The sequence below is a fragment of the Triturus cristatus genome, chromosome 12, assembly GCF_964204655.1.
Source record: "Triturus cristatus chromosome 12, aTriCri1.1, whole genome shotgun sequence".
Lineage (NCBI taxonomy): Eukaryota > Metazoa > Chordata > Amphibia > Caudata > Salamandridae > Triturus > Triturus cristatus.
The window spans coordinates 757428614-757440666 of record NC_140595.1 but is presented as its reverse complement, the minus strand read 5'-3'; positions in this window follow the sequence as shown (position 1 = coordinate 757440666).

The following is a 12053-nucleotide window of genomic DNA, read 5'->3' as shown; positions in this document are numbered from 1 at the left end:
ATTGCTGGGAATGTTAGCTATCCACCCCCCTATAGGGTAGACAATACTGGAAGTGTTAGTTATCCTTCCCCTTATAGGGATTACATTTCTGGGAGTGTTAGCCATCCACCCTCTATAGGCATTGGAGTGTTAGCCATCCACCCCCCCTATAGGCATTAGATTGCTGGGAGTGTTAGACATCCACCCCCTATAGGGTAAACTATGCTTCGAGTGTTAGCCATCCAGCCATCCACCCCCTATGGGCATTAGATTGCTGGGAGTGTTAGCCATCCACCTCCCTATGCGGTAGACAATGCTGGGAGTGTTAGTTATCCACCACCCCATAGGCATTAGATTTCTGGGAGTGTTAGCCACCCCCCCTGTAGGTATTAGATCACTGGTAGTGTTCGCCCCCCCATAGGGTAGACAATGCTGGGAGTGTTAGCCGTCCACCCCTATAATCATTAGATTGCTGGGAGTGTTAGCCATGCACCCCCTATAGGGTAGACAATGCTGGGAGTGATAGCCAACCACCACTTATAGGCATTAGATGGCTGGGAGTGTTAGCCATTCACCCCCAATAGGGTAAACTATGCTAGGAGTGTTAGCCAGCCACCCCCTATAGGCATTAGATTGTTGAAAGTGTTAGCCATCCACCCTCCTATAGTCATCAGAATGCTGGGAGTGTTAGCCATCCATCCCCCTATAAGATAGACAAGGCTGGGAGAGCTAGCCACCCACCCCTACATAGGCATTAGATTGCTAGGAGTGTTAGCCATCCCTGCCAATAGGGTAGACAATGCTGGGAGTATTATTCATCCACCCCCTATAGGCATTAGATTGATGGAAATGTTAGCCATCTACCCCCCTATAGGGTAGACAATGCTGGGAGTGTTAGCCATCCACCATCCAATAAGGTAGACAATGCTGTGAGTGTGAGCCATTCACCTCCTGTAGGGTAGACAATGCTGGGAGTACAAGCCATCCATCCCCCTATAGGCATTAGATTGCTGGTAGTGTTAGCCACCCAACTCCCTATAGGGAAGACAATGTTGGGAGTGTTAGCCAGCCACCCCCCTTAGGCATTAGAATGCTGGGAGTGTTAGCCATCCACCCCAATTGGGTAGCCAATACTGGGAGTGTTAGCCATCCACCCCCTATAGGCATCAGGTTGCTAGGAGTGTTAGCCATCCACCCCATAGGGTAGGTTAGCCATCCACCCCCAATTGGGTAGCCAATACTGGGAGTGTTAGCCATCCACCCCCTATAGGCATCAGGTTGCTAGGAGTGTTAGCCATCCACCCCCTATAGGGTAAAAAATGCTGGGAGTGTTAGTTATCCACCCCTTTATAGGCATTAGATTTCTGGGAGTGTTAGCCTTCCACCCCCCTATATGCATTGGAGTGCTTGGAGTGTTAGCCATCCACCCACCTATAGGCATTAGATTACTGGGAGTGTTAGCCATCCACCCTCTATATGGTAAACAATGCAGGGAGTGCTAGCCATCCATGCCCCTATGGGCATTAGATTCGTGGAAGTGTTAGCCATCCACCCCCTATAGGGTAGACAATGCTGGGAGTGGTAGTTATCCACCCCCCTTAGGCATTAGATTGTTGGGAGTGTTAGCCATCCACCCTCCTGTAGGTATTAGAATGCTAGGAGTGTTAGCCATCCCCCCCCTCCCTATAGGAAAGACAATGCTGGATGTGTTAGCCAGACACCCCCTATGGGAATTAGATTGCTGGGAGATTTAGCCATCCACCTCCCTATAGGGTAGACAATTCTGGGAGTGTTAGTTATCCACCCCTTTATAGGCATTAGATTTCTGGGAGTGTTAGCCTTCCACCCCCCTATATGCATTGGAGTGCTTGGAGTGTTAGCCATCCTCCCCCCTATAGGCATTAGATTACTGGCAGTGTTAGCCATCCACCCCCTATAGGGTAAACAATGCTGGGAGTGCTAGCCATCCATCCCCCTATAGGCATTAGATTGCTGGTAGTGTTAGCCACCCACCTCCCTATAGGGAAGACAATGCTGGATGTGTTAGCCATCCACCCCCTTAGGCATTAGATTGTTGGGATTGTTCGCCATCCACCCTCCTATAGTCATTAGAATCCTGGGAGTGTTAGCCATCCACTCCCTATAGGGTAGACAACGCTGGGAGTGTTAGCCATCCACCCCCTATAGGCATCAGGTTGCTAGGAGTGTTAGCCATCCACCCCTATAGGGTAAACACTGCTGGTAGTGTTAGCCATCCTCCCCAATGGGAATAAGATTGCTGGGAGATTTAGCCATCCACCCCCCTATAGGGTAGACAATTCTGGGAGTGTTAGTTATCCACCCCTTTATAGACATTAGATTTCTGGGAGTGTTAGCCTTCCACCCCCCTATATGCATTGGAATGCTTGGAGTGTTAGCCATCCTCCCCCTATAGGCATTAGATTACTGGGAGTGTTAGCCATCCACCCCCCCTATAGGGTAAACAATGTTGGGAGAGCTAGCCATCCATGTCCCTATAGGCATTAGATTGCTGGGAATGTTAGCTATCCACCCCCCTATAGGGTAGACAATACTGGAAGTGTTAGTTATCCTTCCCCTTATAGGGATTACATTTCTGGGAGTGTTAGCCATCCACCCTCTATAGGCATTGGAGTGTTAGCCATCCACCCCCCCTATAGGCATTAGATTGCTGGGAGTGTTAGACATCCACCCCCTATAGGGTAAACTATGCTTCGAGTGTTAGCCATCCAGCCATCCACCCCCTATGGGCATTAGATTGCTGGGAGTGTTAGCCATCCACCTCCCTATGCGGTAGACAATGCTGGGAGTGTTAGTTATCCACCACCCCATAGGCATTAGATTTCTGGGACTGTTAGCCACCCCCCCTGTAGGTATTAGATCACTGGTAGTGTTCGCCCCCCCATAGGGTAGACAATGCTGGGAGTGTTAGCCATCCACCCCTATAATCATTAGATTGCTGGGAGTGTTAGCCATGCACCCCCTATAGGGTAGACAATGCTGGGAGTGATAGCCAACCACCACTTATAGGCATTAGATGGCTGGGAGTGTTAGCCATTCACCCCCAATAGGGTAAACTATGCTAGGAGTGTTAGCCAGCCACCCCCTATAGGCATTAGATTGTTGAAAGTGTTAGCCATCCACCCTCCTATAGTCATCAGAATGCTGGGAGTGTTAGCCATCCATCCCCCTATAAGATAGACAAGGCTGGGAGAGCTAGCCACCCACCCCTACATAGGCATTAGATTGCTAGGAGTGTTAGCCATCCCTGCCAATAGGGTAGACAATGCTGGGAGTATTATTCATCCACCCCCTATAGGCATTAGATTGATGGAAATGTTAGCCATCTACCCCCCTATAGGGTAGACAATGCTGGGAGTGTTAGCCATCCACCATCCAATAAGGTAGACAATGCTGTGAGTGTGAGCCATTCACCTCCTGTAGGGTAGACAATGCTGGGAGTACAAGCCATCCTTCCCCCTATAGGCATTAGATTGCTGGTAGTGTTAGCCACCCAACTCCCTATAGGGAAGACAATGTTGGGAGTGTTAGCCAGCCACCCCCCTTAGGCATTAGAATGCTGGGAGTGTTAGCCATCCACCCCAATTGGGTAGCCAATACTGGGAGTGTTAGCCATCCACCCCCTATAGGCATCAGGTTGCTAGGAGTGTTAGCCATCCACCCCATAGGGTAAACAATGCTGGGAGTGTTAGCCATCCACCCCCAATTGGGTAGCCAATACTGGGAGTGTTAGCCATCCACCCCCTATAGGCATCAGGTTGCTAGGAGTGTTAGCCATCCACCCCCTATAGGGTAAAAAATGCTGGGAGTGTTAGTTATCCACCCCTTTATAGGCATTAGATTTCTGGGAGTGTTAGCCTTCCACCCCCCTATATGCATTGGAGTGCTTGGAGTGTTAGCTATCCACCCACCTATAGGCATTAGATTAATGGGAGTGTTAGCCATCCACCCTCTATAGGGTAAACAATGCAGGGAGTGCTAGCCATCCATGCCCCTATGGGCATTAGATTCGTGGAAGTGTTAGCCATCCACCCCCTATAGGGTAGACAATGCTGGGAGTGGTAGTTATCCACCCCCCTTAGGCATTAGATTGTTGGGAGTGTTAGCCATCCACCCTCCTGTAGGTATTAGAATGCTAGGAGTGTTAGCCATCCCCCCCTCCCTATAGGAAAGACAATGCTGGATGTGTTAGCCATCCACCCCCTATGGGAATTAGATTGCTGGGAGATTTAGCCATCCACCCCCCTATAGGGTAGACAATTCTGGGAGTGTTAGTTATCCACCCCTTTATAGGCATTAGATTTCTGGGAGTGTTAGCCTTCCACCCCCCCTATATGCATTGGAGTGCTTGGAGTGTTAGCCATTCTCCCCCCTATAGGCATTAGATTACTGGCAGTGTTAGCCATCCACCCCCTATAGGGTAAACAATGCTGGGAGTGCTAGCCATCCATCCCCCTATAGGCATTAGATTGCTGGTAGTGTTAGCCACCCACCTCCCTATAGGGAAGACAATGCTGGATGTGTTAGCCATCCACCCCCTTAGGCATTAGATTGTTGGGATTGTTCGCCATCCACCCTCCTATAGTCATTAGAATGCTGGGAGTGTTAGCCATCCACTCCCTATAGGGTAGACAACGCTGGGAGTGTTAGCCATCCACCCCCTATAGGCATCAGGTTGCTAGGAGTGTTAGCCATCCACCCCTATAGGGTAAACACTGCTGGTAGTGTTAGCCATCCTCCCCAATGGGAATAAGATTGCTGGGAGATTTAGCCATACACCCCCCTATAGGGTAGACAATTCTGGGAGTGTTAGTTATCCACCCCTTTATAGACATTAGATTTCTGGGAGTGTTAGCCTTCCACCCCCCTATATGCATTGGAATGCTTGGAGTGTTAGCCATCCTCCCCCTATAGGCATTAGATTACTGGGAGTGTTAGCCATCCACCCCCCCCCCCTATAGGGTAAACAATGTTGGGAGAGCTAGCCATCCATGTCCCTATAGGCATTAGATTGCTGGGAATGTTAGCTATCCACCCCCCTATAGGGTAGACAATACTGGAAGTGTTAGTTATCCTTCCCCTTATAGGGATTACATTTCTGGGAGTGTTAGCCATCCACCCTCTATAGGCATTGGAGTGTTAGCCATCCACCCCCCCTATAGGCATTAGATTGCTGGGAGTGTTAGACATCCACCCCCTATAGGGTAAACTATGCTTCGAGTGTTAGCCATCCAGCCATCCACCCCCTATGGGCATTAGATTGCTGGGAGTGTTAGCCATTCACCTCCCTATGCGGTAGACAATGCTGGGAGTGTTAGTTATCCACCACCCCATAGGCATTAGATTTCTGGGAGTGTTAGCCATCCCCCCTGTAGGTATTAGATCACTGGTAGTGTTCGCCCCCCCATAGGGTAGACAATGCTGGGAGTGTTAGCCATCCACCCCTATAATCATTAGATTGCTGGGAGTGTTAGCCATGCACCCCCTATAGGGTAGACAATGCTGGGAGTGATAGCCAACCACCACTTATAGGCATTAGATGGCTCGGAGTGTTAGCCATTCACCCCCAATAGGGTAAACTATGCTGGGAGTGTTAGCCAGCCACCCCCTATGGGCATTAGATTGCTGGGAGTGTTAGCCATCCACCTCCCTATGCGGTAGACAATGCTGGGAGTGTTAGTTATCCACTGAAAAAAAGGCTGAAGCACACCCTTAGTTTACCCCACATTTTTGTGTTCATTATATTATAATCCAGTTTGGCGTGCATACACTCTCATGCGCTCCGTTCCTTGGCGCAGATTTAACATTCATCAAAACATTGTGACACGCAGTTGTCGTGCCCCAGAAGAGTTGCACAGCCTTATGCACATTTGAGAAACATATTCACTCGTACTCCATAGTGTTACCAAAGTTCATCCAATTTTATTTCCATCTTTTAAATCCATTTTCATCCGTCACGTCAAAAAAATGAAGTTCAAAAGTTTTCGGCATTTTAGTAGCTCAGGAATTGCCCATCCGGTCCTATTCACAGGCATGTAAACAAGCTCCATTCCTCCAATACATTTGAATAACCCAATGCATTTCGGTCTGATTTCGACCTTCCTCAGGGGTATATAAAATGATAAAAAAATTATCATCAGCCCCACTCATTTTTAAACAATATTAATGCTCAAGAATTAATAAAAAACCCAAAATTGTATTTACAACGTAGCTTTTATCAATCATAATGAAGCACAAACGTAGTGTCCAAATCATATCTCCTGTGTTTGAGTTCAAACCAACTTTATAGTCATTCATTATGAACAAACAAATAATGCCCATCCATTACCATACATCCCTCCCTCTACATCATCTCCATTATTTACCTCCACAGAAAACCTCCCCATATCAAAATAACCATAATCCATCCCTCGATGCAACTATCGTTTGACCCCAAGGCTGTACCGCTTATCTTACTGCACCCAACACCCCAGTTTGTACCTCCAATCATCTGGTTGTTAACGGCCTGTACAGCCATCAAGTTAAAACGCCATCAAAACCAAACGCCATGGCTCCAAATCCGTAATCACAATCTTCCCGGTTTTTTAACCAGGCGTTACCTGCCCCACCTGTGCTCATTCTGTGACGTGATTCCCTAAGCCCCGCCCCCATAAATCTTACGTGTGATGCGTATATTACCCAAGCTTAAAGAAACAAAGCAAAACATTCCTGCTTGTGAGCGAAACTCTTCCCAAATAAATGAATGAATTCAATTCCAAATTCGTGAATAAACTTGCATCATGGTGTGGTATAACGCATCATTTTTCAATGTAATTTCCTTATTGATGATAAGTTGTATGGATAATCTCCGACGTGACAATTTAACTTCTTCGTGAGAATCGTGTTTGTTTCCTTAGGTGCTTACAGAGTCGGAACGGAATGTAATATAATTCACTGAAAAAAGGTCTGAAGCACACCCTTAGTTTACCCCACATTTTTGTGTTCATTATATTATAATCCAGTTTGGCGTGCATACACTCTTATGCGCTCCGTTCCTTGGCGCAAATTTAACATTCATCAAAACATTGTGACACGCAGTTGTCGTGCCCCAGAGGAGTTGCACAGCCTTATGCACATTTGAGAAACATATTCACTCGTACTCCATAGTGTTACCAAAGTTCATCCAAATTTATTTCCATCTTTTAAATCCATTTTCATCTGTCACGTCAAAGAAATGAAGTTCAAAAGTTTTCGGCATTTTAGTTGCTCAGGAATTGCTCATCCAGGCCTATTCACAGGCATGTAAACAAGCTCCATTCCTCCAATACATTTGAATAACCCAATGCATTTCGGTCTGATTTCGACCTTCCTCAGGGGTATATAAAATGATTAAAAAATGATCATCAGCCCCACTCATTTTTAAATAATATTAATGCTCAAGAATTAATCAAAAACCCAAAATTGTATTTACAACGTAGCTTTTATCAATCATAATGAACCACAAACGTAGTGTCCAAATCATATCTCCTGTGTTTGAGTTCAAACCAACTTTATAGTCATTCATTATGAACAAACAAATAATGCCCATCCATTACCATACATCCCTCCCTCTACATCATCCCCATTATTTACCTCCACAGAAAACCTCCCCATATCAAAATAACCATAATCCATCCCTCGATCCAACTATCGTTTGACCCCACGACTGTACCGATTATCTTACTGCACCCAACACCCCAGTTTGTACTTCCAATCATCTGGTTGTTAACAGCCTGTACAGCCATCGTGTTTCGGCGTGCTTCGGAGCTGAAATACTCCCCTTCCGGATTCTCTGACGTTTGGGTAGTGGCAACAGATTCAGCACACGGGAAACATACATTGTACTTGGCCGTTCCTAATCGGGCTGCAAACATGCAGGCGGCTTCCAGTAGGATTCCGTCGTAGGCTCCGGACTGCTCTGAGAAGGTCTTTCTGACGGGATCGTAATCGACACCTATATTTTGGGATTTTCCCTATAATTCATGTTGATTCAGGAGATTTTCAGACAAAATATCGAAAAAGATATCTTGGTAGACAGAAAAATTCAGTGTGAAAACTCGTCACACAGAAATAGTGTGCGCAAGAATATTATTTGTCAGTATAATCAATTTTATGGTAAGTAATATCCAATTTAACAATTTTGAAATCATTAATATAGTTTACAAAATTATTGCTGTTAAGATTATTGTTTTTCAAATTGTTTTTAATGTATTTTAGTGTGTATTTGATAGTATATGGTGTAACGTTTGTTTAAATGTTGTTAATGTTTTTAATATAGTGAGTCCTCAGACCGCGGTCCAAGGCACGCACTCTCCCCGGCAGCTCCGCGGTGCTTTGCTTCGCCTAGAAGCCAGCCCCTCTCCTTGGCAGGGTTCAAGACTACCCTGGTCCAGCTTTCCATCAGGCGCAAGGTGATTGTGTTTTTTAAATGGTGTAATTTCATCTGTATTTTGGTATTGTTAATATTGTTTGCTTTTCGTTTTCTGTTCCCCTTCAGACCTTGCTAGGGGATGTTGTTCCCCCTCGTCTCCCCTCCTTTTTCCCGCCACCACTGACCCCTCCCATACCGCCCGCTCCCGCCTCCCAGCTCCTCATCCCTCCCCCTCCCCCTCCCCTACATCATGGCGACGGCTGTGGGGGAGCGCGTGTCAGTCCTCAGACCTCGATCCAAGGCATGCACTCTCACCGGCAGCTCTGCGGTGCTCTGCTTCGCCTAGAAGCCAACCCCTCTCCATTGGCAGGGTTCAAGACTACCCTGGTCCAGCTTTCCATCAGGCGCATGGTGATTGTGTTTTTTCAATGGTGTAATTTCCTCTGTATTTTGGTACTGTTAATATTATTTTATTTTTGTTTTCTGCTCCCCTTCAGCCCTTGCTGGGGGCTGTTGTTCCCCCTTGTCTCCCCTCCTTTTTCCCACCATGACTGACCCCTCCCCCTACCGCCCAGCTCCTGCCTCCCAGCTCCTCGTCCCTCCCCCCTACCCTACATCATGGTGACCGCTGTGCGGTTCCGCCGCTAGCGCGCCGAAGGCGCTCAAAAGGCAAGCCCATCTGCGCTTGCCTGCGCCTGGACCGCACCCAGCGGCAGACCCCCTGGCCCCCACAAATGCCACGACGCCCGACGCCACCTCCCTCCGCGAACTCAACACTGGCCGATCATCCACCTGCTCCAGGCCACACCGAAGTTCACCCATGGACCCTTCTCCTGCCGAAGCTACAGCTTCACCAGCCATCATCACCTGCATGTCCTGCCCCTCCCACCATGGCAGGTCATAACCATCTCAGATGCATACTACTCAACACCCGCTCTGTACACAAGCACGCCATCGAACTCTGGGACCTACTTGACTCATCCTCCCCAGACATTGTCTTCCTGATGGAGACCTGGATGAACCCCTTCTCGGTGCCCGATAGCCATTCCAGACGTCTACAAGATCACCCGCAGGGACCGCACCAACAGACCAGGAGGAGGAATCACCATCGTCCACATGAATACCCTCAGAATCTCGACCAGCACCAAAGACACCCTCAGCGCTGCCAAACACCTGCACTTCCAGATCCACATTGATCCCAAAACCACCCTCAGAGGAACGCTCATCTACAGACCCCCCGGACCCCAGGCACTGTTCAGCGACGCCATCACTGATGTCATCAGCACGCAAGCCCTCGCATCCAGACTGTATCATCCTCGGGGACCTGAACTTCCACCTCGAGAACGCCAACGACAGCAACTCCACCAACCTGCACGACAACCTTGACAAACTCGGACTCAAACAGCTCATCACGACACCCACCCACTCTGTCGGACACACACTCGAACCCATCTTTACCGCCAGCAACCACATCACCTTCAGCCACACCACCAAACTCCTCTGGACCAACCACCACTGCATCCACTTCTCCTTTGAGAAATGCACCACGCACAACCACACGCAATGAATCCCGCACCGCAGCTGCAACAAGGTCACCGAAGACTAGCTAATCACCACCCTCACCCGAGACCCACCAATCGACCCCATTGACACCAACACGGCTGCCTGCAACTTCGGATACTGGATGGACGACTGCGCCAACTGTCTCGCCCTGTTCAAGAAACCCTCAAACAGAAGCGCCGACAGAAGGGCCATCTGGTTCACCACCGACCTCCAGGCATCCAAGCACACTTGCCGAAGACTCGAGAAGAAGTGGTGCCATGAACAGACACCGGACAACCATGCAGCCCTTAAGAATGCTAGTCGCAAGCACCACCAACTCCTCTGAACCGCCTCCAAGGAACGCATCGACAACAATGCACACAACAGCAAAGAGCTCTTCAACATCGTGAAGGAACTTGCCAACCCCAGCTCTAACTCTAAAGACATCCCACCGTCACAAGACCTTTGTGACTCCCTAGCCACCTTCTTCCACCGCAAGATCACAGACATCCACGACAGCTTCAACACCCAGATGCCCTCTGACAGCTGCCGACATCCCCCACTCACCGCCCCCCAGCCACACCGGCCTCCTGCTCTCCTGGAACCACATCAACGACGACGACATCACCAAAATCATGAAGACCATCCACTCCGGCTCACAATCCAATCCCGGCCCTCACTACATCTTCAACAAAGCAAGATCCATTATCGCACCCCAACTCCGGAAGATCGTCAACAGATCATTCGAGACCACCACCTTCCCGGAGAGCTGGAAACACGCCGAGATCAACGCCCTACTTAAGAAATCCAAGGCGGACCCAAAGGATGTCAAGAACTTCCAGCCTATCTCCCTGCTCCCGTTCCCAGTAAAGGTCATCGAGAAGATGGTCAGCAGGCTACTGACCCACTTCCTCGAGGAGAACAACATCCTGAACTCATCCCAATCTGGATTCCGCAGCTTCACAGCACCGAAACCGCCCTTATCGCCGCCACCGATGAAATCAGGACCCTGCTGGACAACGGCGAAACCGTGGCCCTCATCCTCCTGGACCTCTCACCCGCATTTGACACCCTCTGCCACCTCATCCTATGCACATGCCTCCATGACGCAGAGATCCGTGACAAAGCTGTGAACTGGATCACCTTCTTCCTCACCGGCAGAACCCAGAGTTATTTGCCTGGGGATTTGTACTAGGAAAATACATCAGTTGTTGGATATAAGAGGTTTGCTACCTCGCCGACCACTCCTCACTAAAAGAGGCCGAAGAAGCACTCTGACATCCACTGCAGCAACCTTCATGAGGTAAAAGCCGGATCGGCGGGCGGATCCAGTTTACAGCATGCCTGTCGATTCACGCCTGATGCATTTCGTGCTCATTGCACTCTTCAGAGGCGCGACAGTCCTTTTGGCATAGAGGCCACACCTCCCACTTAAAAATATGTGCCCTCCAATGGGGGACTTGAATGAGTCCACGTTGGTTTGTGGGTCTTATAGTGTGTGCCTCAGTTGTGTGCCGCTGTCAGAGACGTTTCAAGCCCACCAATGGGCCTCCACTCGCACATCCGTCTTGTCAGTCCTCCATGGATGCCTCCACATTGAGACTCCGTGATTCGGAGCTCCATGGCCCCAAATTTCCGGGTGGTGCATCTCCCGCGGCTGGGAGGCTGCATAAAAATCAAAGCTCCAAGGTTTCCACCTGTGGAGACGCACTCTGACATCCACTGCAGCAACCTTCATGAGGTAAAACCCGGATCGGCGGGCGGATCCAGTTTACAGCATGCCTGTCGATTCACGCCTGACGCGTTTTGTGCTCATTGCACTCTTCAGAATTGTAGAGCCATTCTACATATTGTAGAATGGCTATGATATATGGTGATGGTGATATATGTGATTTGGCATTGGAAATGAGAGGAAATTAGAGGGTTTTGCTGACTTTGTGAATGTGATTAATTCCATTGACTTGTATTTATATTTTTCTTGCACAATGAATAAGGGGGAAGAATTATTTTTGGAACTTAAGGTTATGTCAGAGAAAGGTAAGTTAACAACTCCTCTCCATACAAAACCAACAGCTGGCCACCATTTCCTTCTTGTAAGGAGTCA